The sequence below is a fragment of the Lissotriton helveticus genome, chromosome 11, assembly GCF_964261635.1.
Source record: "Lissotriton helveticus chromosome 11, aLisHel1.1, whole genome shotgun sequence".
Lineage (NCBI taxonomy): Eukaryota > Metazoa > Chordata > Amphibia > Caudata > Salamandridae > Lissotriton > Lissotriton helveticus.
The window spans coordinates 207194502-207221916 of NC_136072.1; the positions used below are offsets into that span (position 1 = coordinate 207194502).

At 47.4% G+C, this 27415-nt stretch overlaps 1 long non-coding RNA gene across 1 annotated transcript in view; it reads right to left on the minus strand.

Moving 5' to 3' along the window:
* Positions 1-267: 267 nt before the first annotated feature.
* The window catches only part of LOC144792372 (uncharacterized), a 311371-nt gene continuing 284223 nt past the window's right edge, over positions 268-27415 (minus strand). Inside the window, exons 6-7 of the long non-coding RNA XR_013602549.1 lie at positions 544-712; positions 268-392 (exon numbers count right to left, since the gene is read on the minus strand). This is a non-coding gene — a long non-coding RNA (uncharacterized LOC144792372). The remainder of the gene's footprint in view (positions 393-543; positions 713-27415) is intronic.

Sequence of the window (27415 nt, forward strand, 5' to 3'; positions counted from 1 at the left end):
TGGCGTAAGGTTAAGATTTGTAGTTCTGAAGACGAGGATGTATTTACATTACCTATAGCGCCACTGTGCTCATTTAATCCATTTTTATCTTTAACAGTTTTACATATCACTCACGCACAGCAGATAATGTTGAGGCGATTTACATAGAATTACAGAACAGTACACAATAAAAAGGAAACTATCTGAGATGGTTATGAACACAATAAAGTGGTGAATTTTTAAGGTTTTCGCAAGAGTGAGCAGAATGGGTCGTGGTTTTCTATCCAGAGGCAGATAGTCTCAAACTTGCGTAACTGGTTAAAAACGGTTGTTGAACAAAGGTGATTTTCCAATCTTTCGGGTGTTAACGTGTCAGCTTCGGAGTCTTCTTTCAGCGTCTTTTCTTTGATGGTCTGCAGAAGAAAACTTTTGTTATAACTTTCTTTTATGCAGTGTGTGCTTCCTCTCTGGAATTACATGATGTTTTAGATGAAGGTTATTCTGTGCACAGATATATGGCTTTGCTCTGGGTTAATGAAATACTAAATTAGAGACTTCACTTACAGTATAGTACTTTCCTCAGCTCCCACTTCCTCGCCACACCTAGATTTTGGAAATTATTTAAACGTAGAAGGCTGGATGTCCTTCAGTTTTTCAAAATAATCTTTCTTATGGCACTGACTTCAGTTGCCTGGTGCTAAATCTCGCTTTCTTCGTCAGTAATTTCAATCACCTATAGTATTAAAATTAAATAGTTAATACAAGAAAATTTCCCAAAATATAATTTACAAGCCAAATCAATGCAGAGTTGCAGAATTTTGAAAATGTTGAGCTGTTTTTCAGACAGAGCAGAGTGTAGAATGGTAGCCTGAGAGAACTTGGATGGAGGAGTGAGGATTTATAGAATTTTCAACATTTTATTAAGCTCACAAAGGAAATATGCACCCTATGGACTTGTAACATTGAATCCCAAAGGCAGAAATTAAAGTCATATGCACTGGCACCAAACAGATATTTAAAAAAGGATACTATGAATTAATTTTTAATCTAGATATATGGGACGGGAATTTCCCCTCCATGGACAACAGGCATTTTTCCCCTGCCATGAGTTACCACCTACTTGTATCTAGTATCCTGACTTTTGAGTTTGGCCTCTGCCGCACACAAATCTATTGTGTATTGCGAGGACTATGCCTAGACATATCCCTCAAATATGGTCCAGAATATGAATCGAGGGCAATGAAATTAAGGCGTACTTTCATGTGTTCATTTTATTCCACCTGATTATCCTTTGTTAGGTTTTTCAGCACCTGGATGTACCGGGTGCAGAAAAACAGGACACCATTTTTGTCCAGACAGGAAAATTAGACTGAAAAGACCCACAAGACTCTGGGTACAGCAGAAGCAGCCAAGACTTATGCTGTTGTTTTACTAACTGGGGGAAACACACAATTCTTCCCTTTGTTAGACATTTCTTTACCCTTCCCTCCCCTGCTTCACCCATCGCCCCCCAACCAACCACATGCATATATCTACCACCTGCTTAAATCAAGTGGTAAATAAAAGCCCCAAAACATTGTGAAATAATGAATGGCATGCGGTTTAACAGGCAGAAGAATCTGTTCCTTGTGGCAACTCCCCAGTCAATTGCGTCAAACTGGTAATTGCACGTTACTGGGATAAATCTACCACAAAACAATTACATGAGATTTTTCTGCCACCCCAGTATTGTGCAACTTCTAACAAGGTACTATGAGAGGTCTTGGACTGGTCCTGTGACCTGGAGGGTCACACCAAGTGTGCCCTTATTTAAGGCAGACGACTGTCATGGGTTTAACAGTTAGAGCGGTGGTGGCAATGCACCCGGTTGTAAGGATCAATAGCCTGATGAGATCTTTGCATCATGGTCAGTGTAGTGGCTTCCTACTGACACACCCATGTAATGCTCAATTTCTATGCCTGGGTGTTAAGGGTGTTGGTGCGCGTAGAATAAATACAATGTGAGAGTGCGACAGAGTAAACAGCATCTCCTGCCTGCTAGTTGTGTATACAAGTGGGACCATCTATCCCTCTTTTATACCCTAGTTCAAAGTCCTCTGTTACCAAGGAATAAAGTGCTCTACAAAGTACTCAGATGCCTGCTGTGACACCAGGGATGGTGTCAGCCTATCTAAGTTGAGGGGACATCACCTGCAGGCTGAATTACTTAATGGAGAAGCTGTGTACCTGTCCTGAAGAGCCTAGAAGTCTGCCTAGAAGCCAGCCTGTCTGGTAAGAAGGGGAAGGGAGGACAAGGCTGTCCTGGAAGAAGCAAGGTCCGACATACCCTCGTTATCTGTAGGGCGGGCCGGAAAGCCATCCAGCAGGACCAGCTTGTCTGAGGGACTCCCCCCCCCCCCCCCGCCCCGCCAAGACTCTCACAACAGTTCAAGGCAAAAAATAAAACTCTACAACAAAATGATTGTTGGGGCCCAGTTGGAAGATTGTGTGCTGCCAACGGCGTGTTCAAGGGTGCATTTGCCAAATTCCTAACACAACAGGGTCTGAATCTACTGGCTTCCTGGAGAGAATGTGTTGGGCTTTTAGCTGCTGAATTTCTGACTACTCTGTGTCAGAGGCCCATGAGGCACTACAACTACTCCAGTGTCGACCACCCTGTCTGAGCTTATGCCTGTAGTCCAGCCGGCCACAGTGTGGGCTCAATTGCTGACGGTCGGGCCTCCAGAGGGGCTGCACTTACCGACAGGCCAGGTGTGACAGCTACTTTGGGACTGCTGATCTTCAGGCAAAGGCAAAGAAAAGACCGAGTGGGTGCCCTACTGAATGCAGCCCTACATCCAGGACAAAAGCGCTCCACAAAAGCCTGCTGGTGGGTCACTGCTCTCTCGAGTGTTCGGGCGTGCCATTCAAGTGCCGGGAAACAGGAAAGAGACCCAAGCAAGACTGACTCATCCTGTGGAAGGATAAGTCGCTTACGTCAGAGCATATACGCATTGGGGTGACTGGAGTGAAAGAACTGCACCTATACTATATTCATGATACTCCTAAATGCCCCTAGAGGGGAAGAGGGTATCAGAACCGGACGCACCTGTCTACAGCACATGGTAGTCTGGCATGCTGCACCATCCTTTCACCCAGACTGTCCATAAAGTTGATTTTAGAGCTGCTACGCACATAGCAGGGGGAATCTCAGACCATTCGCTGGTGGAGGTGCAACTCGATGGGCCGGTTGTGGACTTCACCCTACCCCCAAGGGTTGATCCGTGATATTTAAAAGACAAGACGTTCAAAGGTCATATGAGAGATAGAGCAGAATTCTATTTTAAGGAGAACGGGCGGCCTGTTGAATCAGCTTGCATGCTATAGGGTGAATTTAAGGCAGTGATTCGAGGCCAGACACAAGCCTTGATTGGGAGAATGTCGAAGGAACGTAAATTGAAGTGCGAGGCTCAGGACAAGGAATGTGCTTTCCTGGAGGTTCGGTTTGCAAATGGGGAATCAGTTTCTCTCCCATTACACCATCAACTGAAGCAGCACACATTAAGAGCACTAATGGAAAATAGCGTGCACTCATGCGCTGGCTACCCAGCATTGTCTCTATGATGTCGTTGATAAAGCCAATGAGTTGCTTACATGGTTAGAGAGACAAGACAAAGGACGGAACTGGATCCTTGAGTACACTGACAACAAGGTAGGATTAGATTGCATTGCAAGTTAATTCTTATTTCACTATTTTCCGCACACAACATACAACATAGATTCCTCACATGTGCCCCTGATGAAGGGAGAACCCCCAAAATGAATTGGGCAGACTAAATTTGAATTTACTTGAGGAACAGTGGATTTTGAAACTGATTCTATGAGAATAAATATGCTTAAACTGGAATACAAGTGGATTTGCTTCCAAGGGAAGGAGACATTAATGCACTTTTACGGGTACTAGCTGTGGAGCAGGAGAGACAGGCCAGATCTAGTCTGGGCTATATAAACAACTGTAGCCAAATACATCTCCCTTCTGGCACGCGATGAGTGGATTACATAAATACTAGAATAATGAATGAAAAATACACGGCATGCATAGATAAGGTTTGCTATGTAACCTCTGGACTCCTGTAAACCTAAACAAACACCAGTAAATCAGACACTAGGGACATCACCTGAAGCTCCTAAGATTATCCTTTTGTTTGGCATCTTGTTTTTGGATGGTGGGTTTTTAGGATAAGCTATTTTTAGGTGTGTCTTCTTTTATTCCAGGATGGGGACTAGTTTTAGCATTGTCAGCTTTATACTCTGCATACCAAGGCAGTACATAAAATGCAGCCTGCATACCACAATCCATGGCTGCATCCCATAAAACATCCTTACATTTTAACAAAAAGGACCCAAGACCTTCTGGACTTTATTCAGTTAACCAGACGCATCTCCCAGTCGATTGACATTAGTTATAGGACTCAGCGTTAAGGAACAATTGGTGAAATGCCTCACAGTAGCCAACAATCTAGCACCTAAAAAAAGAACGCAATAAAGGTGTCTGGTCTCTGTTGCAAGGGTTGGTAGTTAAATGCCACTCCAGATTTTTACATAGTGACTTTTCCGGGCTCAGCTCTGTAGGATACCAAAGGGCGCGAGTCCTGTGTTTATTATTAGAATACGTTCTAAAAGGAGCAATGTTATCAAAGGCAGAATTGTAAAGCTGTACACTAGTCCGCCAAGGTGTGCTTTATGTCTTGTTCCTTTGAGGTTACAGAGAAATCCAATTATTCAGCGATAGGTGTAATGCGCTGCCATTGACAAGAGACTCTTTTGCTCAGGTCTTGTTTCTCAGGCAACCCAGCTTTAGGTATTTGAAAGAAGAGTAATGAGTGGTCAGTCCACGTCAAGGCATGGGCTTTACAAGTCAGTGCAGTAGAGGCGGTGAAGATTAATGAGTGGTCAGTCCACGTCAACGGCATGGGCTTCACAAGTTAGTGCAGTAGAGGTGGTGAAGATTAAGTCCAAGATTGTGGCCCGCCGAGTGAGTAGGGTCTGTAATCTTTTGTTGCAGTCCTCAAGTCTTTAAGTCAGATAATAGTTTTGCTACTTCCATATCTAAAAAATCTTCTCCACGATAATTAAAATCCCCAAGCAGGAGAAATGTTTGTGATGAATACACATAAGTCGCTAAATAAAATAGTCAGGTTCCAAACAACTAGTCTGCTAATTTGCCCCTACAGCTCTGGATGTGGGGCTTGAAAGACTTACTCTGCTCAATCGGGGAAGTCCTGCTGCAGATCGGGATGTCAAAAAGATACAGCACAGTCTATAAAAAAAACATAAAGATGGTATATACAATAAAAACAGAAGCAGCCAAGTTTTTGTCTTTAAAAGTATTAAGAAGTACTAATGCTCTGTTTTCATTTGCCTGCAAGGTCCGCTGTGTATTCCTTATATATTTCTCTGAGAGAAAGCACGAGTGACTGAGCGAAAGGGCTATAGATTTGTTACCACAATTCCTCGAGGGAGACGGGGAAGTCATGTTTGGTGGCTGCCAAAACCATTTTCTACCTTTCTAGGTTTAGGGATGCTTACAGTTTTGTTGCTTGCTGTTGCATTATTTTTCTGCTTTACTGAGGGTGTTATACTCATTTTTTTCCTGCACTTGTACTTTGAGGAGCTGTTCCTGCCCGGGTGGCCATTTTGTTCGGCCACACTCTCCCTCCGGGAAGCGCTCTAGTCACTGCAAGCGTCCTGCCTAATCCCTACTCAATGGCCCCAGATCAGACGCGTGCAGCTCGCTTAATTTTCCCAATGGCCCCAAGTGCCGGGATGGTTCCAGGTAGCTGTGCGCTTTACAAATACTGGATTTACAAGTTACTATTTATTTTACGCAATGTTTCTTACTGAAACATGGCTGCACATGAGCTCTGGCCCTGATGTAGCTGCAGCTTTACTGTTTAACTATGCTATAGTCAGGAAAGACAGGGACTCCAAGACAGGTGGTGGCATTGCTATAATTTATAAAAAGTCCTACATGTGCAAATTTGAAGACCTGCCATTTACGAGCTGTGAGGCATCTTTATTTAAGCTTGCCCTGACCCCTAAGTTCACCTTCTCAGGAATACTAGTTTATCGTCCCCCAGGGCCATCCTGTCCATGGGCTTCATCCTTTCCTGACCTAATAACTCCTTTTCTCTTAAATGCCACCAACTTCTCCATCTTGGGCGACCTTAACTTACGCTTGGATGACTCTGCATGTACTAATAGCGCTACTTTTATCTGGCAGCATTGAATATTGCACTTTGCAACTCCGGTCCCATTCATGAGGCCGGCCACCTACTGGACCCTATTTTCTTCAGTTTATCCAACATTCAAAGCCCACCAGCTCTTCCCTTATGTTGGTCTGATCACTTTGCGATTGGCTTGCGTTTCGAGATCTCAGTGAACTCACCTGTAGCCGCACCTAGCATCAGGAAACCAACTATGAACTGGGGAAAACTGGACATTGAAGCTCTCAATAAGATTCTGTCTTCCAATGCTCCTATCACAAAACAAATGTCTGTCACTCTTTCAGGTGTCGTCCAAAAGTGGCTTTTACATTCCATTGATACCTGTCTTCCACCCTCTATTAAGAAGGTGAACAACCACAGCCCCCTGCCCCTTGGTTCACTGAGAATTTAAAAACAGAGAAAACCGGGGAGGAGCTACGCAGCAAACCAAGATGGCCGCATAATCTCCCGGCTCCGCCGACCTCCGTCTGCCGCTTACTGATCCTGCCAGAAATCCTGAATTCGCGCCGACCCCCGTATAGATGAACGACTGCTGATTCTGGCGGTGTGGTCCCGAGAACTTTATCGCCCGGATTGACGGAGTTGTATCGAGTGGAAGTTCTCGGCCTAACCCAGCCCGCGAGCCGGGGACTCGAGTACTGGCCCAGCCTGGTTACAGTTTAACAACATCGGCCGTGGGACTCAGACAGAGTCCGGTCATTTGCAGTTGAGAGTATCCTGGCCCGATTTTGGTGGAGTGCATTCGGTCTGGTCTATACTGAGGAGGGATATAGATCTGGACCAGTGGCTGTGAGTGGGGGTCCCCGTCCTGGCGGCGCCTACCCCGCTGGGTTGGGGGCCTCGCTCGAGATGCCCTACTGCGGTTCAATGAAACATCCTCAGTTCCCACCCGCCCCGCTCCTATCCATATCCCCGGAGAAACCGGGCTCTCCGGGGTACCCATCGCTGTTGGGAATCGTGCGAGTGGAGGCGATGCGGGGAAACAATGAGCCGTCCTTGATGACCGTAATGGCCGCCATCGGGGCGCTCCAATTGCATCTGGAGACCATTTTCCACACTACGATCGCTGGCAACATCGCAACTGAACGATTGTGTACGGACCCTGTTCAATCCGAGGAATCTCAACAAGCAGTTTCTCCCACGTTGCCCGTAGAAACGGAAGGTCGAGACCCCGGCTACGACAATGCTTTGACACCATTGACCAGGTTTGAGACTGCTAGCGGACTTGTTGTTCCGGAGAGATCGCCATCATTATCATCACAGCCGCCTATAGTGGGGCTCACTAATTTGTCCCTCCCTGAGACTACAACCGACAAGACTCGATGGACGCTGATCTCCCTTCCCACCCTTGCGGTTCTCTCCCAGTTGAGGAGATCTGGATATTCGGACATCAGGTGGGTGAAGGAGAGCATCATTGCGGCGGATGCCTGCTGAGTCTCGGCGAGTTTCATTGGACTCATACTAACTTTTAACGAACTGCCTATGACTTTTGATTCTTCTGGGGCTGTGATGGTATTACTGGACAGAGTCCGCTTGAACATTCGGAGGGGTCAAGGATGAGATTGTAGATCCGGGTCTGATCTTGGGCTTTAGAGGACGAGGGACTTGCTACTCTAATGTTTGCGGGAGGTTGGGCGGTGTATGACGTTTTCCCTGTGTTGCACTGTCTATAATATTTCTGATTAATCGTTGGCTACGAGGCAGGGGTTGTTCGTTTCAGGCGGGGGGGGGGGGTAAGGAGACCGGGGGTGTATAGGATACTTTCCTCCTCCATTCCTTCCTTCTCTTAGGGTTTTAGTTTAGTTGGGACGACAGGCACGCTGCTAGTGGGGTTAGGCTGTAGCCATCTGCAGGGGTGCAGGGTGGGGGGTTGAAGTTTTTTTTTTTTTTGCCTTTATTAATTTCTATGGCCTTTTTCTTCTTCTCTTTCTTCACTTTCTTTTTTTTTTATAAAAGTTTTATTTATTTTGTTATTTGTACAAGAGTGAAAGAGAAAGCAAGAAGACAAGAAGGAACAAAAGAAGGAGAAGAACCATAGAACAGGCGACATACCGCCACATTTCCCCACACAGGGGGTGCCAACAATCTTGCCATAGAGCCTCCAGACAGATACTATACATTGCCGCCCCCATCCATAGGCATCTCCGATAGCTGGCTCCGATGCAGTGAGTGCGGCAAGTCCGTAGTGATTGTCCTGTAAGCACGAGAAGGCATCTCCAATCCAAAGCCTATCTCAGGTAGGAGTGCCACTCAGGTCTCCTCTATATTGAAGGTATGCCGCAACAAGAAAAAACAACAACCCCCCCCAGCCCCCCAAATACCCACACTCCCCCCCCCCCACCCTGGTGGTGGCGGCCATCATTCACACAGCGCAACTCTCACACGGGAATGGTTAAACTTGAAATAGGTGTAACGCACGAAGTGCTGGGGGACAAACTGCAGAAGGCAGACCTCGGGACAAGAATCTCACCAAGGGTCCCCAGGTAAACATAAAGTTCTTGAAGTTCCCTAGGAAAATATCAGACAGTCTCTCCATACTTAAGAGTCGCCACAATCGCGCGTGCCACAACGAAAAGGCCGGTGCAGATGGTTGTTTCCAGGCGGCTGCCAATGTCAGTTTGGCCGCTCCCAGACACAGCCACACCATGCGCTTATCAGCCCTAGTCTGATGCTCCAATTGGGGATCTCTAAGCCCCAGCAGGACATAATCCATTGAATCCGGGATCGGATAGCCCAGTATATCTTTAATATGGGACAGGATCTCGGACCAAAAGGGACGAATGACGGGACAGTCCCACCATATGTGGCGAAAGTCCCCCAACATACCACAGCCCCGCCAACATCTATCTGAGGTAGCCGGAAAGATCCGATGCAGCTTAGAGGGGTATAAGTACCAGTCAAACATTAATTTGAAGTGAGCTTCTCGGAGATCCGTGGAGTGGTTATGTGTCGTCACATCCCGCCAGAGGGTCTTCCATTCTTCATCAGAAATGTCCCTACCTAAGGTAGCCTCCCAGTGGGCCATATAACGAGGACGGGGGGAAACCGCCGTTTCGAGTAACATTCCATATAAGAAGGAAATTGCCCCCTTCATCGTAGATGTGCGGAGAAGGAAAGTTTCAAATTTCGTCAGTGGTCTAGTTGCGGCGTCCCCGACCGCCGTCGACGTTGCCCAGTGTAAGAGCTGGAGGTGACGGAAGCGTTCAGTGGGTGGCACCCCATAATCTCGCATACAGTTATGAAATGTAAGAGGCGCCGTCCCATGAAACAGGTGGGTAAGAGCTCGGCAACCGCCCTCCCTCCAAACCTCAAAGGGTCCGCCGGACAACGCCGGGGGGAAAGCCGGGTTAAAATGAATAGGGGTAAAGGGGGAAGGGAAGGTGGTCCATCTATCGTCCCCTCTAAGGGTATCCCATACCTTCAACACCGTGCTGGTAGGAGTGCTGATGTACGCATTCCTGGGACGGTCGGCCTTTGGTTTCCAGGCCAGATCCCAAATGGATCTGCCGGCCACACAGCGATCCATATGGAGCCAATGCTTCTCCGAAAGCTGTTGTGACCACTCAACTAGGACTCTCAACTGCGCCGCTTTGTAGTACAAGTTCATATCCGGGAACCCCACACCCCCTTCCGCACGTGGACGGCGAAGCACCGCGTACGAGAGTCGTGCCCTACCTCCCTGCCATACAAATTTCAACATCAGAGTCTTTAGCCGACGAAAATAGTCCAATTCCACTGGAATGGGGAGCGCCTGGAAGAGGTACAGAAGCTTCGGGAGGAGGACCATCTTGAGGGCCTGAATCCTACCCAGCCAGGAAATGAATTTCGGTTTCCACCTCTCAAGTTCAGTGCGGATCACAGTCAACATGGGCAAAAAGTTAGCTGAGAATAAGGCGCCCAAAGTGGGCGTCAGGTGCACTCCTAGATACAACAGCGAGGAGGACGACCATGGTAAGGGGGTAAGTGCCTGTAATCGACGCACCCCTTCAGGCGGGAGAGTCAAGTTCAGAATATACGATTTGGAAAGGTTGACTTTGAAACCGGCCACCTTTTCAAAGTCAGAGAGCACCGTATGAACATAGGGTAGCGACACTTCTGGGTCCTGAAGTGAGAGCAGCACGTCGTCCGCAAATAGTGATATCTTGTGCTGTTCCCCGGCGAAGGGGATGCCCAGGATACGTTCGTGTTCCCTGATCGCAAGCGCCAAGGGTTCAATACTGAGAGCGAAGAGGAGTGGGGAGAGAGGGCATCCCTGACGTGTTCCGCGCGAGTGATGGAATCGCCCAGATCGGTGGCCATTAACCAACACTCTCGACATAGGGTTGCTATAATTAGCCTCAAGCATTTGCAGAAAGCGGGATGAAAACCCAAATGCCGCCAGGGTACGATGTAAGAAGCCCCAGTCAACGCGGTCAAAGGCTTTCTCCGCATCAAGGCCTATTAAAACTGCAGGGATACGAAACCTAGTAGCCTTTTCAATCAGGTGGACCACACGTCTCAAGTTGTCATGGGTTTGCCGTCCTTTGATAAAGCCGGACTGGTCCGGCTGTACCAAAGCCGGCATCAAGTCCTGCAACCTCCCAGCGAGTATAGAAGAATACAGTTTAGCGTCCAGATTGAGGAGCGCTATCGGCCGGTAAGAGGCGCAATCCGCAAGATCCTTTCCCGGTTTGGGAAGAACCGTGATCAACGCTTCGGCCATAGAGTCAGACGTTTTGCCCTCCGACGCCATGGCATTAAAGAGGGAGACCAGGTAATCACAAAGTTCCGACGCAAACGTCTTATAAAACAGGGCAGTGTAACCGTCTGGGCCCGGGGACTTGTGCAGCTTCAGCGCTTTAATGGCGGCCAGGACCTCTTCCCTAGTGATTGGGGAGCCCAACAAGTCGTTCCATTCCGGGGAAACCTGCGGTATCGGGAGGCCATTCAGGAACGTAGATTGAGCTTCCGGGTCAAGGGCATCACTGGTATAAAGATCAGCGTAAAAGCGGACAAACAGATCCGCCTTGGCAGCATCTCCATGTTGTATAGAGCCCGCGTGGTCCCGGATACCCCCAATGTAGTCCCTCTCGCGTTTATCGTGGAGTTGCCGTGCCAAGTGCCTCCCAACCTTGTTCCCCTGGGAGTAGGAGACGCGGTGTAGGCGGAGGAGAGTGAACTCAGCCCTGTTATTATAGTGGGCCCTCAATTTCCCCCTCACTGCCGTCAAGGGTCGGAGAGTCACCCTGGATGGATTGGCTTTGTGTGCTTGTTCCAAGAGGGCCAGCTCCGCCTCCAGTGCCTCCCTCTCCGCCCTCCGCAGTTTGTTGAGGTTGGCGTTAAGGGCGAGGCAGGTGCCCCTCAAGGAGGCCTTGCAAGCGTCCCAGGTTACATATACCGAGGTGTCAGAGGGCGGATTAAGCGCCATGAAGTCCCCAATAGCCTTCCGCAGCGCTTTACAAGACACCTCGTCCCTGGTAAGTGCCGCCGGGAAGTACCACTTCCGCCAACCGTCCCCGCCAACATGCCATTGTAGGCCAAGAACCACCAAGCTATGATCGGATAAAGAGATGGAGAAGATATCAGAAAAGCGGGCATCCCCCCTAAGCGCCTGGCTAACAAAGATATGATCTATACGGGAGTAAGACTGGTGTACAGATGAAAAGAACGTATAATCCATAGATTGCGGGTGGAGGAAGCGCCAGCCGTCCACCAGGCCCAAAGTCTCTACTTGTCTCCTTGATTCACCCGAGAACACCCCCGAATCCGCCCGACGCGCACCTGAGCTGTCCATGCCCTTGTCCCAAACCATGTTAAAATCCCCCAAGATGAACAAACGCCCCTCCACAAATCCCCCCACTCTGTCCAACAGCTCCTGCAAAAAATCATTTTGACCAGCATTAGGGGCATACACAACCACAAAAGTACATTGTCGACCATACAAGGATCCCTTCACCATGAGCCATCGGCCCTCCTTATCCCCACTCACCCCCAGAGGCTGAAAGTGAAGGGACGCTCTGAACATTAGGGCCACTCCTCTATGTTTAGTGGATGCAGACGCTCTATAAATGAGGGGAAACTGTCGGTGTTTAAGCCTATGTTCATCTTTCCTGGCCAGATGGGTCTCCTGGAGGGCCACTACATCCAGATGGTGATCCGACAGGTACTTCCAGAGTTTTAGACGTTTTTGCGGGGAGTTGAGACCCTTCACATTCCAGGTGCCTACACTAACTGGCATAACTATGGAGGGATTCTTTGCTCTGAAAGCCAGGCAACAAGGACCCCGCCCCCACCTCGACCAGTGTCACCCCAGCACCACACACATCCAGGATAGGCCCAACTCCAATCATTCCCCGCCAGTCCTCCCCCAATCCCCTCCGCCTCACTGGAGCAGCATGATCGGATCTCCCACAATTAGGCACACCAGGCGACCCGTCATCCAACCTACACAGATGATGAGCCACAAGACGTCCCACTACCAGCAACCAGGCCCGCATCCAGCCCCGGGAGACAGCATCCCACCCATCCAAGGACACCAGAATGCCCCACCTCAAACAGTCAGTGACGATGAGGGAAGACCTAAGTACACACGCGGCAGAAAATGCCCCAGGGAGAGGCCCCCCGCGATAAACATCAGTGGAAGACACCGGAAATGCAGACCACACCACGCATACACAACTGTCAGACGCCACCACCACCCCAACCCCCCCCCTCCCCAACCCGAACAGCCCCCCCTCAGCCCTCACCCTTCGGAGCCCCCCTCCCCCACCCCCCCGTAGCAAACAGAACAACAATAGAAAAAAACAAAAGGCACTGAACCTGAACAATGTCTCCATCAGTTCCAGAAGATGACAGAGTCCCTCCGGATTGGAGTAGGGAGAGGGTACCAACTCGAGAACCCCCAGGGCCATGGTCCGGGGTGTCTTCTCCAAAAGTACAAACGCACCCCCAAGACCTTAAGGCCAGATCCCCTCCGGCGCCGATCCGCTACAGGTCATGGTCACGCTGCCCCCGAGCTTTGTTGAGAAGCAGTCAGCGTGGCGGAGGCCACCGAAGCCACCGCATCTCCACGCTCCAATAAGCTAGTAGCACTGTCTGGCCGCCGCCGATTCGGCGATGCTCCTACTCTGTGCCAGGAGGACGACCGACGCCGCCTCCGCGAGGAAGAGTCGTTGGCCGCTTGCGTGGAAGGGACGTCATCCAGATCCAACAATTCCTTAGCTGCCTGGAGAGAGCGGATTTGTACCAGTCGATTCTGCCATCGGAATATGATGCGGAAGGGGTGCCCCCACGGGTACGAGATGTTGTGGTCCCGAAGATAGGTAGTCACTGGGCGGAAGTCCCTCCGTTTCTGCAACGTCGATGCCGCAAGATCTTGGTAAAGCTGTGGGCTGTGGCCCCTGAATTGCAAGGAGGAGATGGCTCTCGCTTTCCGCAGGATGCGTTCCTTCACCTGGAAGTCGTGCACACACACTAGGAAGTCCGGAGGCGGCCCCCCTCCTCTCCTGGGTAACCCCACTCTATGGACCCTGTCCATTTTAATTTCCAGCACATCGTCTTCGGCCAAAATTTGTAGGAACAGGGCCTGCACGTAGCCGCGTAGATCCTCAGCTTCACCGCCCCAAGGGACCGCACGAATCCGGATATTGTTCCTCCTGGACCGGTTTTCCAAATCCTCCGTGTGGGCCTGCAGATCCAGATTCTGCTCAGTGAGGCGGATGATATCTTGCTGAAGTTGGTGCACATCGTTTGAGACAGTCAGATCATGATCTTCCAGCGTCGCCACTCGTTCGCCAATCCCGTCCACATCTCTCCGCACCTCACGGAGGTCCGACGCCAATTGGACTCGGAGGTCCGAGATCTCCTCCTTGATGGCGGCGAACAACTCAGTCATAAATGCCTTGGTGGCAGGCGCCTCGTCGTCAGAATGCCGAGACGACCCACTCGCTCCAGGAGAGGCCGGCTGTTGTGAAGATTTAGAGGTGCCATCCTTCCCATCCTTCCCCAGCTTCCCCTTGCGCAGCGCAGCGGACATCTTCAGGTCTCCTAGGTAGGCGTGGGGCCAAAGCAAAGCCCCTCACCCCGGGAATCAGAGGCTGGCACCACTATGGGATCTCTGGGGCAGCACGTGGCCCGTTCAGCCCGTCCGCTCTCGCTCTGGCGCGATGCAGGTAGCAGCCACCCCTTCAAAATGGCGCCGAAGCAGCCTCCCTCCAGTCGGCGCCTCGCGATCAGCAAGGGAAGAGCCCACGGGCCCCGCAGATCAGGAATGTGCAGCGCCACCCTCTGCCACCGCGAAGGCAAGGCAAGTGGCCCGGCGTCGTCCGTCGCCAATCAGTGCACCCCAGTGGCTTGGTGCTGACCCCCCGCAGCCAGCCTCCACCTGGCCCACTCACGACGTGCAGTTCCCAGGGTCAATCGGTACCTCTCCCAGGCCCCACTATGCAGGGCGAGACCAGCCGCTCCGAGCAGTGAAGGCAGTAGATGTGCAGTCGTCAGTCGCCACGTGGCTACACCCCCACCGCACCAGCGGTACCGCGTCAGTCCACAGAGGAGGCCCGGGGCATGCACCACTTTAGTCACAGTCACTAGATCGCCATTGCATCAGGCCAACACGTCCCCCTGTCGGCCCCCGTCAGCAGGCCGGGCTCCACTCTGCTCTTCTCACGTCCAGGGTGGGGGGTCACTCCCCAGGGCTCGGCCTCCCAGAACCCTCGCAGTGCTCAGTCCGCGCCGCTCAGCAGGCGCTCCTCCGACCTCCCGGCTGGGCACAGTGGCGCCGCCCCTCACTGAGGACTCCGGGCCTCTCCGCTTCACGGGTCTCCACTCGTCGGCACCCCCTGGGCTCACCGGAGATCGCGGCCGCCCTTTACTGCCTCCGGCAACACACCGCAGCTCTGGAGGCCGCCGCAAGATCACACAGGGCGGGGCGGGGCGCAGAAAGATTCTCCTCCTCCGCGGTAGGCTCCGCGACACGCCGGGGTCGGCCTCCGCTAATCCAGGCCGGGATCCACAGGCCGCAGATCTCCGCCGGTCCTGCAGCCACTCCGGGTGCCCCCTCTCCTCACCGACGGCACCGTGCTCTTCCGCGGTGTATCGGCGACCCCCGCCACCGACTAGGGGCCAAGCTGGACACTGGGCGCCGTGCTATTAGTAGCTTTGCGGGATCGGCGCCGGAGAGGTAGGAGAAAGCGTCCTACTCCGACGCCATCTTGGCCACGCCCCCTCTTCACTTTCTTTTAGGATCAGTATGGTAGACTATTTCTCCTGATTCATATTGTTCTTTTGTAAAGTGTGCGTATGCTCTCTACAGTTTATTTCGGGGGCGGGCGCCGATTACTGGCGCTTAACGATAATGGAAAACTTGCTTATCCTGACTCATATGCTTAGCACCAGCGCCAGTACTCGATTATAGTGGTTCTCAACGCGCATATCCTGCTACTCGGCCTGCCCTCCGCATAACCCTGCTTGATTGTATGGCACCTGATCCTTCACTTTACCATTATATTATAAAACTAAACCTTTTCGAATCCTGTTACTCGAACTATACGCTCAAATACAAGTCACATCCTGATTCGCTGCTGGACCTTCGAGTTGCCGGCTGATGAGCTGTATCATATTGTGCTGCGATGTGTTTTGGCTAGAATAGCGGCCGGCCCCTGTGGTTGTAGGCCCATGCTTGTATTTTTTGCACGTTACAAATAAAGGTTTTCCAAAAATTTAAAAAAAAACCCAGAGAAAACCAAATGCATAGCTTTGGAAGGACGCTGAAGGAGGAACTATGCGCCTGACAACAAACTTGCATATAAAAGGGAAAAAAGAGAATATCACACTTTCTGTAAGTCAGCTCGTGCTGAATATGTCTCCTCGACCATCTCTAGTGCGCTGAATTGTTCCAAGACATTATTTAAAATGGTCAAAGAATTTTCTGGATCTGAAACTCAATCTACTCCCCCTTCCCTGAATGGTTTACAATGTGAAGACATGGAGAAATTCTTCCTCCATAAAGTGGAGAAAATATACTGAAGGGCATAAAACTAGGTACCCCCCATCAGCAAGCACCTACATCCCCTCAAGCAGCCAGAACCATCTCTCACAGAGACAACAGGATCGCTGAATCCATGAATAAACTGGAAATGTGGGCTCCATTAGATATGAACTCCCTTATACGACTCATAGCCAGTATTAAATCTGGCTCACCCTGTGACCCTCTTCCTATCTCGTTGCACCAGCAGCTTGAGTCGCTTTCACTCACAATAATCATGGTACTCTTGAATGCCACCTTACAGGAGGCAATGGTTCCCCTAGAGTGGAAACACGCAATGGTGCTTCCTCTTCTGAAGAAGGCTAACTACCAGCCTATTTCATTGCTCCCTGCAAATAGAACAATGGATGGACAGAATGCAGAACAATGTCATATATTCACCCCAGTATAGCGATCTGGGCCTAAATCCATCGTTTTTTTCCTCACTATCCCATTCCAGTTTGGACCCAGCCATATGGAAATCAGTCTTGACCCTGCTTCCAATGGGAAAACTCCAGCCCGAACTGCCAGGCCAGGTCTTCCCTGGAATGGAAACAAGCATCCTAGGACCGGTGTCGGGCTTTCAGCCCTCATCAGCCAGGATAGCTTGACTCCAGTGGCATGGAGAGCACTGGACCCACGTCCCGGTATACCCGTCACACTCGGGGTGACAAATGCAAAAAGAACAATTGATGGACAGGATGCACAACAATGTCATACATTCACCCCAGTACAGCGATGTGGGCCTAAATCCATTGTTTTTTTGCTCACCATGCCATTCCAGTTTGGACCCAGCCATATGTAAATTCGTCTTGACCCTGCAACCAATGGGAACAGTCCAGCCCAAACTGCCAGGCCGGTTCTCCCTGTACTGGAAACAAGCATCCATCAGCCAGGATAGCTTGACTCCAGTGGCATGGAGAGCAAGGGACCCATGTTTGGGCAAACCCGTCCCACTTGGGGTGACAAATGCAAAAAGAACAATTGATAGACAGAATGCATAACAATGTCTTACATTCACCCCAGTACAGCGATCTGTGCCTAAATCCATCGTTGTTTTTGCTCACCATCCCATTCCAGTTTAGATCCAGCCATATGCAAATCAGTCTTGACCCTGCACCCAATTGGAACAGTCCCGTTCTGAATTCCGTCCATCAATTGTGTGTCTTTTGCTTTCTCGCCCTAAGTGCGCTGGGTATGCCCAGAAGCGGGTCCCGGGCTCACTATGCCACTGGAATCAAGCTATCCTGGTTGATTGGGGTTGAAAGCCCAAAACCAGTCCTAGGATGCTTGTTTCTGGTCCAGGGAGGACCTGGCTTGGCCTCCCATGAGGCACAGGGTCAAGACTGATTTGCATATGGCCAGGTCTAAACTGGGGTGGCATGGTTAGCAAAAGAATGATGGATTTAACCCAGATCTCTTGACTTGGGGTGAATGTTTTGATTTGTTCTGCATCCCGTCTATCAATTGCATGTCTTTTGCTTTCTCGCCCTAAGTGCGCCAGTAGTATGCCTAGACGTGGGTCCCAGGCTCAATGTGCCACTGGAATCAAGCTATCCTGGCTGATGGGGGTTGAAAGTCCGAAACCGGTCCTAGGATGCTTGTTTCCGGTCCAGGGAGGACCTGGCTTGGCAGTTCAGACTGGACTGTTCCCATGTGGCACAGGGTCAAGACTGATTTGCATATGGCCAGGTCTAAACTGGGGTGGCATGGTGAGCAAAAGAATGATGGATTTAACCCAGATCTCTTGACTGGGGGTGGATGTTTTGATTTGTTCTGCATTCCGTCCATCAATTGTGTGTCTTTGTTTTTTATTCCATTGCTCCTGGCCTTCTTGAAAATCCCAGAAAGACACATTATTTCACAGCTATCTCAGTTTGTGGAGTCAACATTTTTTACACTCATCTCAGTCGGGCTTTAGAGCCAGCTTTTCAACTGAAACTACCCTTCTTGGAGTTACGTAAAGGCTGCAACGCTGTTTAGATTCTGGAGACACGATGGCCCTCACATTACTTGATTTGAGAGCAGCTTTCGACACGGTGTCTGACACTGTGTTAGTGAAAGCCTTATGATTTTTGGGTGTTACCAGGCCGGCACTCAACTGGCTTATCTCTTTTCTCACCGACTGAACGTTCCAGGTCTTCTCCCCCCAACGGCCAGTTCTGTTACTCATTCCTCTCCCTGCGGGGAACCCTATGGCTCCATTCTTAGCCCTTTGTTATTTAACGCGAGTGTCAGACCTCTGTCTGACATTGCAGAGGAGGCGGGCTGTCCCTGTTCTCCTATGCTGGCGACACCCAGATAGTCTTCTCTCTCTCTATGGAGAGGGTGTCTGAGACATCTGCTCTCCAGATGGGGTTGAGTAAAATTGCATACTGGATACAGGCCAGTTTTCTCAAACTCAATGGAGAGAAAACTAAGGTCCTGATTCTGGGGAAGAATAAAGATCTTTGGCTCTTTCACTTAACAGCAGTTAACATCCTTTGCAGGGTGTTATTCTTGTTTGTTAACGCCCTCAGAAGCAGGCGATAAAGCTTAAGGGATAAACTGTGATAAAAGCAAATCGAAAGTCCCCCCAAGAGGCTTGATACTATAGTCGGTTCTTTTCTGCCGTACGGCACACTCATTCACACATTCAATGTACACTTATGTCACTCGAGCCTTCAGTCATTCCAAGGGGCCCTCGAAGGTAAGCTTTGTATCGCTTCTACATGGTACAGGAATGCATGCCAATAATTTCTTGGGTATTTAAAAGAGACAAAGTTTCAGAGGGTTAGGTGATTCTTGTCACACCTACACACCCATATCTAGGTGCTTCCAGGCGCTACAGCAGGGTCCAGTTGTTTTATTTAGCCCTTAATACTGGCCTTCAGACAACAGATCTCTGCATTCTGAAAATAAAGAAGCTAACACACAGGGAATAAACACCAATTTTTGCTAGATACTCCCAATCCTATTTTAACTCACCACTGTCCATCTACACAATTCTGGCCCCACACCTGCACTTCACCACATGGCTTTTGGATAAAAGATCACCAGTAAAGTGCCCCTTTTTAGGGAGCCCGTCTGTGATTTTGCCATTAGAGGACCAGCATAACTCTACTTCTTGGATACTGTGATGGGGCCCCCGTTTATGCTGTACCTCCCTCTCCCTTGTGAGTGGAAAAAGCCCGAAAGTCCCTCCTTTTTGTATACAGTTCTTTGCACAGCTAAACCCCGTGGGACTTATTTTCGGTAGGTAAGATTTGGTCTATCCCCCTCAAATTTGGATTACACACCACTATATTTGAGTGGTCACCCTCCAAGTCAGGGTGTATTTTATTCACCCAAACTAGACCCTCCCAACCAGGCAATGGAAGGCCAGGTTTTGAGTTATGGTAAGGACTAAGCAGTAGTGGGCCTCGACAGTGATGGCGCAACTGGAAGCCAATCGGAAGATTTGCAATCACTATCAGACATGAAGAGGGAATGGGTTAAAATCACCTTACATGATTTTTATATAATGCTGGAGCCTGGGCGACAGCCCATTTTCTGGCATATGTGTATTTTTTATGTATTAGAACATGATTTGAGAAGGCTGGCATAATGATCTCTTCGCCATGTGGGCACTCCCTGACAAATTCAGGTGGCCAGTCTTTTTCAGCTAGAAAAATGTCATAACCCTTAGATAGCTTCTCCCAAAAGAGTGCTTTTATTTTCCTAGTTATGTCCCCCTCCATTCGGAGCGTTATTTCATATAACTTATGGGGTACACTAACCCTAGTGTCAGCAGTTTCAACTTGAATGTATTCATTCAAGTCCACTGTCTCCAGATGATCCTTCAGGATTTTGCGAGCTATGGTGACTTCTGCTGCGCTGTCTAGCATTGTCTGAGCCCACTCCCCGTTCTTGAGTTGTGTCCTCAAGATCCTCGGCATGTCTGATTTTTAGACCTGCTACCTTCTTTTTGGTGAATTGAGTTTTATTTTTCTGAACGTGTTGATCGTCTTTGGACTTCACGCGTTCTTCCTTGTGTTCTGACGTTTCTCTTCTTTCTTTCCGATTTCTGTGAGGAAGTCTGAAAAGTACGAGAGGAACGTGTATCAGTATCTTGATATCTATCAGGTTTTCTCAAATTATCCCTATTCCTGAGGTTATACCTCTTTTCAGAGGGCTCCTTTTGAGAAGACCTACCCCATGACTGAGAACGCTCCTCTTTAGGAAGTGTCTGTTTAGTGTTTTCCCACTTCTTTTTAGGAGTAGTGAGATTATTTTTAATAAAGACTTTTTCAGGATTTTCAGTCAGTTCAGGTTTTACTGGTTTACCACCCAAACTGTCTCTGCCTAACTCTTCATAGGATTTTTTAAATGATTCTTACAAGTTCATATGGTTGCTCAGTAATATCAAGTTCTTTTAGTTTTTGGCAGATTGCCACGGATGCTGCTTCACCTTTAATTTTAGCTAATAATATAGGCGAGACCTGTTTGAAATCTTTTAGTAATTTCATATCAAGATTTAAGGGAGGTTCTGGTCCGTATTCATTTTGAATCTGTTTCAGGACGTCTGGTATCACTGCCATAGACGGAACGCCATGTGTTTTTGAGTAGATTGCAGCAAAGACTGTACCCCAAGTGTCCCAGTCCTCCAGGTATGGTGCGATCCCCATTGGTAAACAGATTGTTAGAATCCTGTGTTTCTCATGAGGTGTACTATCGGGAAATACTGCCTCAATTTGAGTAATTCTTTGAGCTAACCAGAATGGAATTTGTTCCCTTTCTGTGGGTATTTTACCAATGACTGATTGTATAGTCTGTGGTGTAATTTTGTTTGTGTTCCCCTGGTGTGGGATGTGCTGTGGAATCCTTATAGCAGGTTCGACTGTTAAAGTCTGCATGACATATTGAACCAATTATCTATATATTTACATTAACTGTTTTAGCGGAACTAATAGTTCTGGACCTGTCATTTCTTCACTGTCAGGATGTGGTGTATAGCTGGCTAGTACTGGCCAAGTTGCTCCTGGTCTACCTAGTGGGTCCGAGCCTGGTAATGTGATTTTGATGTTGTAGGGCGCCTTTAAACCAGAGCTGATGCTCTTGGTATGTTAATGGAATTTCAATATCCTCGAAAGGAATGTATTCCACTGGTGGTCCTCTACTTTGTAGTAGTGTAACTCATGTGTTTCTGGATTTGCTGTGGGAAACAGAATCCATGAATAGAATACTGATATTCATGTGCCTCTATAACAAATATTACCTTACCACCTCTTGATGATACACCATTTGTTATAAGCTTTATAGTGATGGCTTTCTTTATATTTACCGGGATAATTATGGCATCCGGGTCGGCTTCAGTATAGCCTGTAGTATCTAAAATCGGTTGGCCTGCATTTACTGCAGCTCTAGCCCTTTCGTTGTCACTCATTTTGTTGACCGAAAGTTTGCAAAGCAACTTTCAAGGAAACAAAGATAAGGTGCACAATATTTTTGGAACACTGTATCCTTCAACGTTGAACAAACCAAAACTAATACATAGGATGTTTCGTCCTACTCAGTTATGGCGGATATTTTATCCTTTCACCCACTCCAGACGTCTATTGGAGTATTTTACGGGAAAAAAGGGGTCTCTGTGAAAAGCATGACTAAGTTACTCTAGTATCGAACGTTAAATTAGTGCCTTACCAAACGTTGGGCACAATGTAGTGTAGTTCCTATATTCCCAATAGGCTCTGCTCATTGGAATAATACATACTATAGAATTGACGGAGGACTTAGGTCGACTAGGTCTCTATCGAATATATTAGACTTAATTGTGAGTGCCAGCTGGCTCAGAGGTCACTAGAAACTTTCTCGAATTCACAAGAAGGGATTTGTTTCTGACAACCGCATAAACATGACACTTTGTTTCCCCAAGATAAACGTATCTCTAGAGTCGTGAAACAATAGATAGATATTTCACTCAGTCAATCGTGCTGCTTCGTTTCACTAGAGGTGCAGAGAAATGGAGAGACGGCGTTTTCAATAAAAGGTATTTATTGAACAGTCTTCTTTCTCATGCAGAAGAAATGAACTGCTACAATCGTAATACTGGCTGTAAAGTATAATGCGTACAGCAAGAAGAGTATCATGAAATAATACTGTAAAAGCATGATATGGTTTCTAAGCCACAGAATACATACATAAATAATAAATACTAAAAAAGTACTCAACTGGTGCTTCTAAAATACGCCTACCCCAATGTACCTAACCTAGGTCTAGTACAAGGGAAGAAGTGAGGTGTAGCATAGGTTTAGTATTCTTTGCCAAGAATCTATCCAAGATCTCTTAGGGTCTAATCAGCTCCGTACCTTGGTTTAAAATGAAGGAGGTCTGGTATCTCTCCGTTTCAGGACTCAATTTCCCAACACCCCGCAAGGGGAGCTTGGAAACACTGGAGCTGGATTTCTCGGCAAGAGAAAAGACAGCGTCTCTCTCAGTGCGTCTGCTGGAGGGTTGGCTTCCGTGGGCACTTTCTGCGGCGAGCTGTGTCGGATAGGTAGATAGTTGGTGAACTGCTCCAAACCACTGTGTGGGCATATTTACACCTTGAAGGATACCGAGTTTGACGTAAGATTCGACATAATAACATCATCAAAGACTCGGAGTTCTTTGAAAACTCCATGAGTTCTTGGACAAATCAATATTCAAGCAAAGGGAAGTCCCTGACTGCTGAAGGCGAGTTTTTCCAAGAAATCGGTGTGGATTTTCAGAGCTAGTGGAAGTAGCCATGCCGTATTTGGACTGCATGGGCTAAGTCTAAATATGGTTATGATTTCTATGCCTATATAAGGACAAGGTGATTTATACCTATATATGGGCATAAATCGGGAACATTACACTAAGGTCCTAAAATGCTATACAACACCCACTCCACTTTAATATGTTCAACATTACTAAATTATAAGCATTTAAAACATATCTAAGGCCTGTGTTTACAATCCCACCAAAAACACATAAAATGTACTTGAAATGGTTGCACACAAAAAATGAGCATTTGTACTGTACGCATTTGTAAAGGCAACGGTTATATTCAAAGCATATAGTTTGACATTGTCAATGCTACTGAATGAATCACTGAATGACATTTCATGAAAAATGGCTCTTAAATACAGAAGAAAGGGTCGAGACCATTTCATAGCAGAATATATAAATTGTTTCGGTTTAAGGACAAGTTAAAATATTGTCTCTTGGAAGCAATTCAAAGAATTCTTGTTCTCTAAGAATAATTCTACTTTAAGCAGATTACTTTGTGGTCCAAAAATGTTTTTCAATTTTGGAAAAAGTCAAATCGTAGCGAAAAAAAATAGACAAACATGAACAATCAAGAAGGAAAATGCTACTTACCAGTATGCATCTGTTCTTGGCATGTAGAGCTGCAGAGTAGTACACTGCATTAGATCGCCACCTGGTGTTGGGCTCGGATGATTGCAGGTTGTTGTATTCTTGGAAGAAGTCTTTGTTAGTCCCGATAGGAGACTCCTCCCTTGGGCAATACTGCGCATGGGCATCGGCTCCATCCTCAGATTGTTTTTCGCCATGATGGGAAATGATGGAGTCAGTAGAAGTAAAGAAAGAAAGATGTCCGTGCGTACGCATCTAAGTAAGATGAAAACTGGAACGGATACATGTCCCGGGGAGGCGGGATGGTGTGTACTACTCTGCAGCTCTACATGCCAAGAACAGATGCATACTGGTAAGTAGCATTTTCCGTTCGAGGCATATGAGCTGAAGATAGTACACTGTGCATCGATTGTGCAGCAGTATCCCCTCTAGCGGTGGTCACCTGTATCCGTTGCAGTCATTTGAAAGAGAGTTTTAAGGACAGCTTGGCCTACTGCAGCTTGCTGCTTGGCTTGCACATCAACACAATAGTGTTTAGTGAAGGTGTGTGGTGTAGACCAGCGTTTCCCAAACTGTGGTCCGCGGACCCCCAGGGGTCTGTGAGACATTCCCAGGGGGTCCGCAGGACTCGAGTGCCTGTCGTCCTCACAGCACACAAGAGCTGTGAATGTTGGCGCAGGGGCGGCAAGACCACAACAATATAATCAGGAGGCGGGACAGTGAATGGGCAGTCAGGGACGTGGGGCCGCAGGGGGCACAGCGGCTAGGGAAACGAATGGAACAGAAGGCAAAAGGGGCGCAAAACCAAGGAAAAAACGAGTGGCACTGAAGGGCATAAAAAACTGAGTGGAACAGAGGGTAGAAAGGCAATACAAGCATTTACAATGCAACGGTTTCGCCTTTGGAAACGTTGGAGCTATTGGCATTGTAAATGACAAAATTTGTATTTATGCATTGGTTTTGAAAACAGATAAATAAATGGCATTGTCATTTACATTGCCAATAGCTTAATCTCTCGCAAATGTGAGACCTATTGTACCCTACGGACGAGCTCAGCAGACAGCAACTGTGGTTCTGGGCAAATCCTCAATCTCCCCGTGCCTACCACACATATGAATGTGTCCTAGAGCAACGCAACTGTTGCCCATGTGGCGCTCCAATCCTTTTGTGTCATGTTTGCGCTATATAAATCTGCAAAATATAATAATAAATAAAGCGTTATTTTAATGTATATAGATGCATGATATGGTTACCTGATGCGCCAAGGACCAGTGTTCAGTCTTGGACTTTCCTTTGGCAACCTGTTTCGCCAATGTCAACCCATTGTCAAGCATTAACATCCGCATTACGTGGAACAAATAATATAGGAAAAACAATGGAACAAATAAAACCGGAATTTTTAGTGAACGTAATAATCAATGAGGGTTATCATTTTTTGAGGCTCCATTCCATTCAATTCTTTCCGCATAATGTTTTTTTTACAAATGAAGGGCCCCACTCATATACAGTAATTTACTCCTGTTTCAAGTCAAGGTCTTTCGAATTCCCTAAAAATGGTAGTGAACGTTCTACAAAGCCAATGGGCCTGATTCACAAAGATAAACCTACACTTTTATGTAAGTTTACACGTGCTCTAGTAACTTTACTACTGTTTTGGTATTCACATATTACGAGTGTAATTTTACTTTTAGTAACTTTACCAGTAGTAAAATTCCACTCACAGTTTATGAATCAGAAAAAGTAGTAAAGTTACTACAACAAGTGTAAACTTACAGAAAAGTGTAAGATTACCTTTGTAAATCAGGCCCTGGGAGTTTTAGATTCATTGGAAGGAATGTAGTGGGGAGTCTCAGCGATAGCCAACTGAGAATCAATTGCAGCTCAGAGAAATCTTTTATTAGAAGCCTGGCATGTGGATGCAGCACTGAAACCGACAGTATTTCACATGTCATTCTAAGGGATTCACCTCTTTGGGGCAGAATCGACAACTTATTCAAGAAAAAGTCATCTTATCACAACAATTAATGGAATGTGGCTTGCTGAAGGTTTCAACTTCCCCAGACTTGAAGAAGACTTTTCGTCAGTCATCCAGAAGACAGCAAGTAATGGCAGGGACAAGGAAAGGGATTTAGGGTAATATCTAGATTACGTTCTGGCAATCTCTATTAATCCCAGTTCTAACTGTCCTATCTCTGTCTTTACAACCCATCTGTCTTATTTTTGACCTGTCTGGTCTTCACAACAGGTTTGGAATGTTGAAAGAATGCTGAGAATGTCAACCCCTTGGGGGCACCCAGGTCAGGGTGGGTGAGCCTTGCATTTCAGCATGAAGTTTTTCCTGTGTCAAGGACGTGTGATCAATTTCTCGTAACTTGGTCAATGACAATAAGACTAGGAGTAATGAAGATTTCCGGCAAGTATTCAGGACATTATTTACTCTGGGAGGAGCAAAAGTAGCGCAAAGTGGATTTGTACGTTTTTAACCTGTCGAAAACTATTCATAGCGTCAGTCTATTTTTTTACTTTACAGTATCGCAGTCAAATTTGACATGGAAGGCAAATACCCAGACAAAGATTGTGTTAGGCTTGAGTTACTCGTGTTATTGTTATGGGGAGAGTTATATGGGTAATAATCATGTGAAAAGTCAAAGTTTTCCCTCCTAGCGAAAACAATTGTTTTGGTATCTCTTCTTCACTAAACCCATGACCTATTTCTTTTAAATGCTCACTCTCAGTGCAAGCTTCAGCTGTCCTGTGCGCTAAAAGGATACATTTAACAGAAGTAATTAGATACTTCAAGATTGACTACTCTTGCCCCAGACCACGTTTAACATCTCTTGATCAAATGGTCAAAACAGAAGACTTATTATAACACTGGAATGTTGGGAGCTCAGTTGAAGACAGTGAAATGGCTCGGGGCTAATTATGGCTAGTATAAGTCTTTAGCTTCAACAGTCCAATGTTTGCCCTTCTGTTTCTCCCTTTTTAATTTCAAACAAGTCTACACTCAGTGGGTGGAATGTTCTAACAGCATTGTAGCAGTTTCTTCCTCAGGCTATACCAGTCGTCAAAAGGCGCCCCCTTCTTATATAGCCTCACCTGTGGCTCTGGACTATAATTTGGATTCAGGGCCTTTAAGAACAGGCAAAGCTCTCTACAGCTGGCTTTAAGGTTATATTTGAATACGTTGGAGGAGAGGATTGGTGGAACTAACTCAAATAATTTTCAGAGCAAAATATTATTCTTATAAAGAATCTGTCCATTTTGTACAAACACTGGGTACATTTGTGAGGGATATAATTATTACTTTTGACAAATAATGATTCCCATCAGGCATTTCACCACCCATCCCCACGTGGACCTCTCATGAAACAAAAAGAGAGAAGTGTGGCAGGCAGGCGGATTAGGGAGATGCGCGTGCTTGTGTGGTCACGTGACCCGCTTTTGTGGTCACGTGACTCACATGCACTGGGAAGAAACTGCAGTGGTTTCACTAGTCGATCGAGCCCTTGAATTTTCGCCTATTACATTCGCAAGCGAATGATAATAGGCGAAGTCTAAAAATCATATGTGTCAGGGAATAATACACTGAATCAAGCAGTGATGTATTTCATCAAGCAATATATATTAGCCATTAACCAGTGGTCACACACTTATATGCCAGCATCCCATCAGCCAGTAGTCAGCCATTAGAAAATTATCTTGCTGAGAATCAAATGGTCTATTGTCCGCCATATGCACCCCTTATGCTAAAAGTCCATCTCTATGGTGCCTCTTACCCAATAGTCTTATTGCCCTACCTACAGTT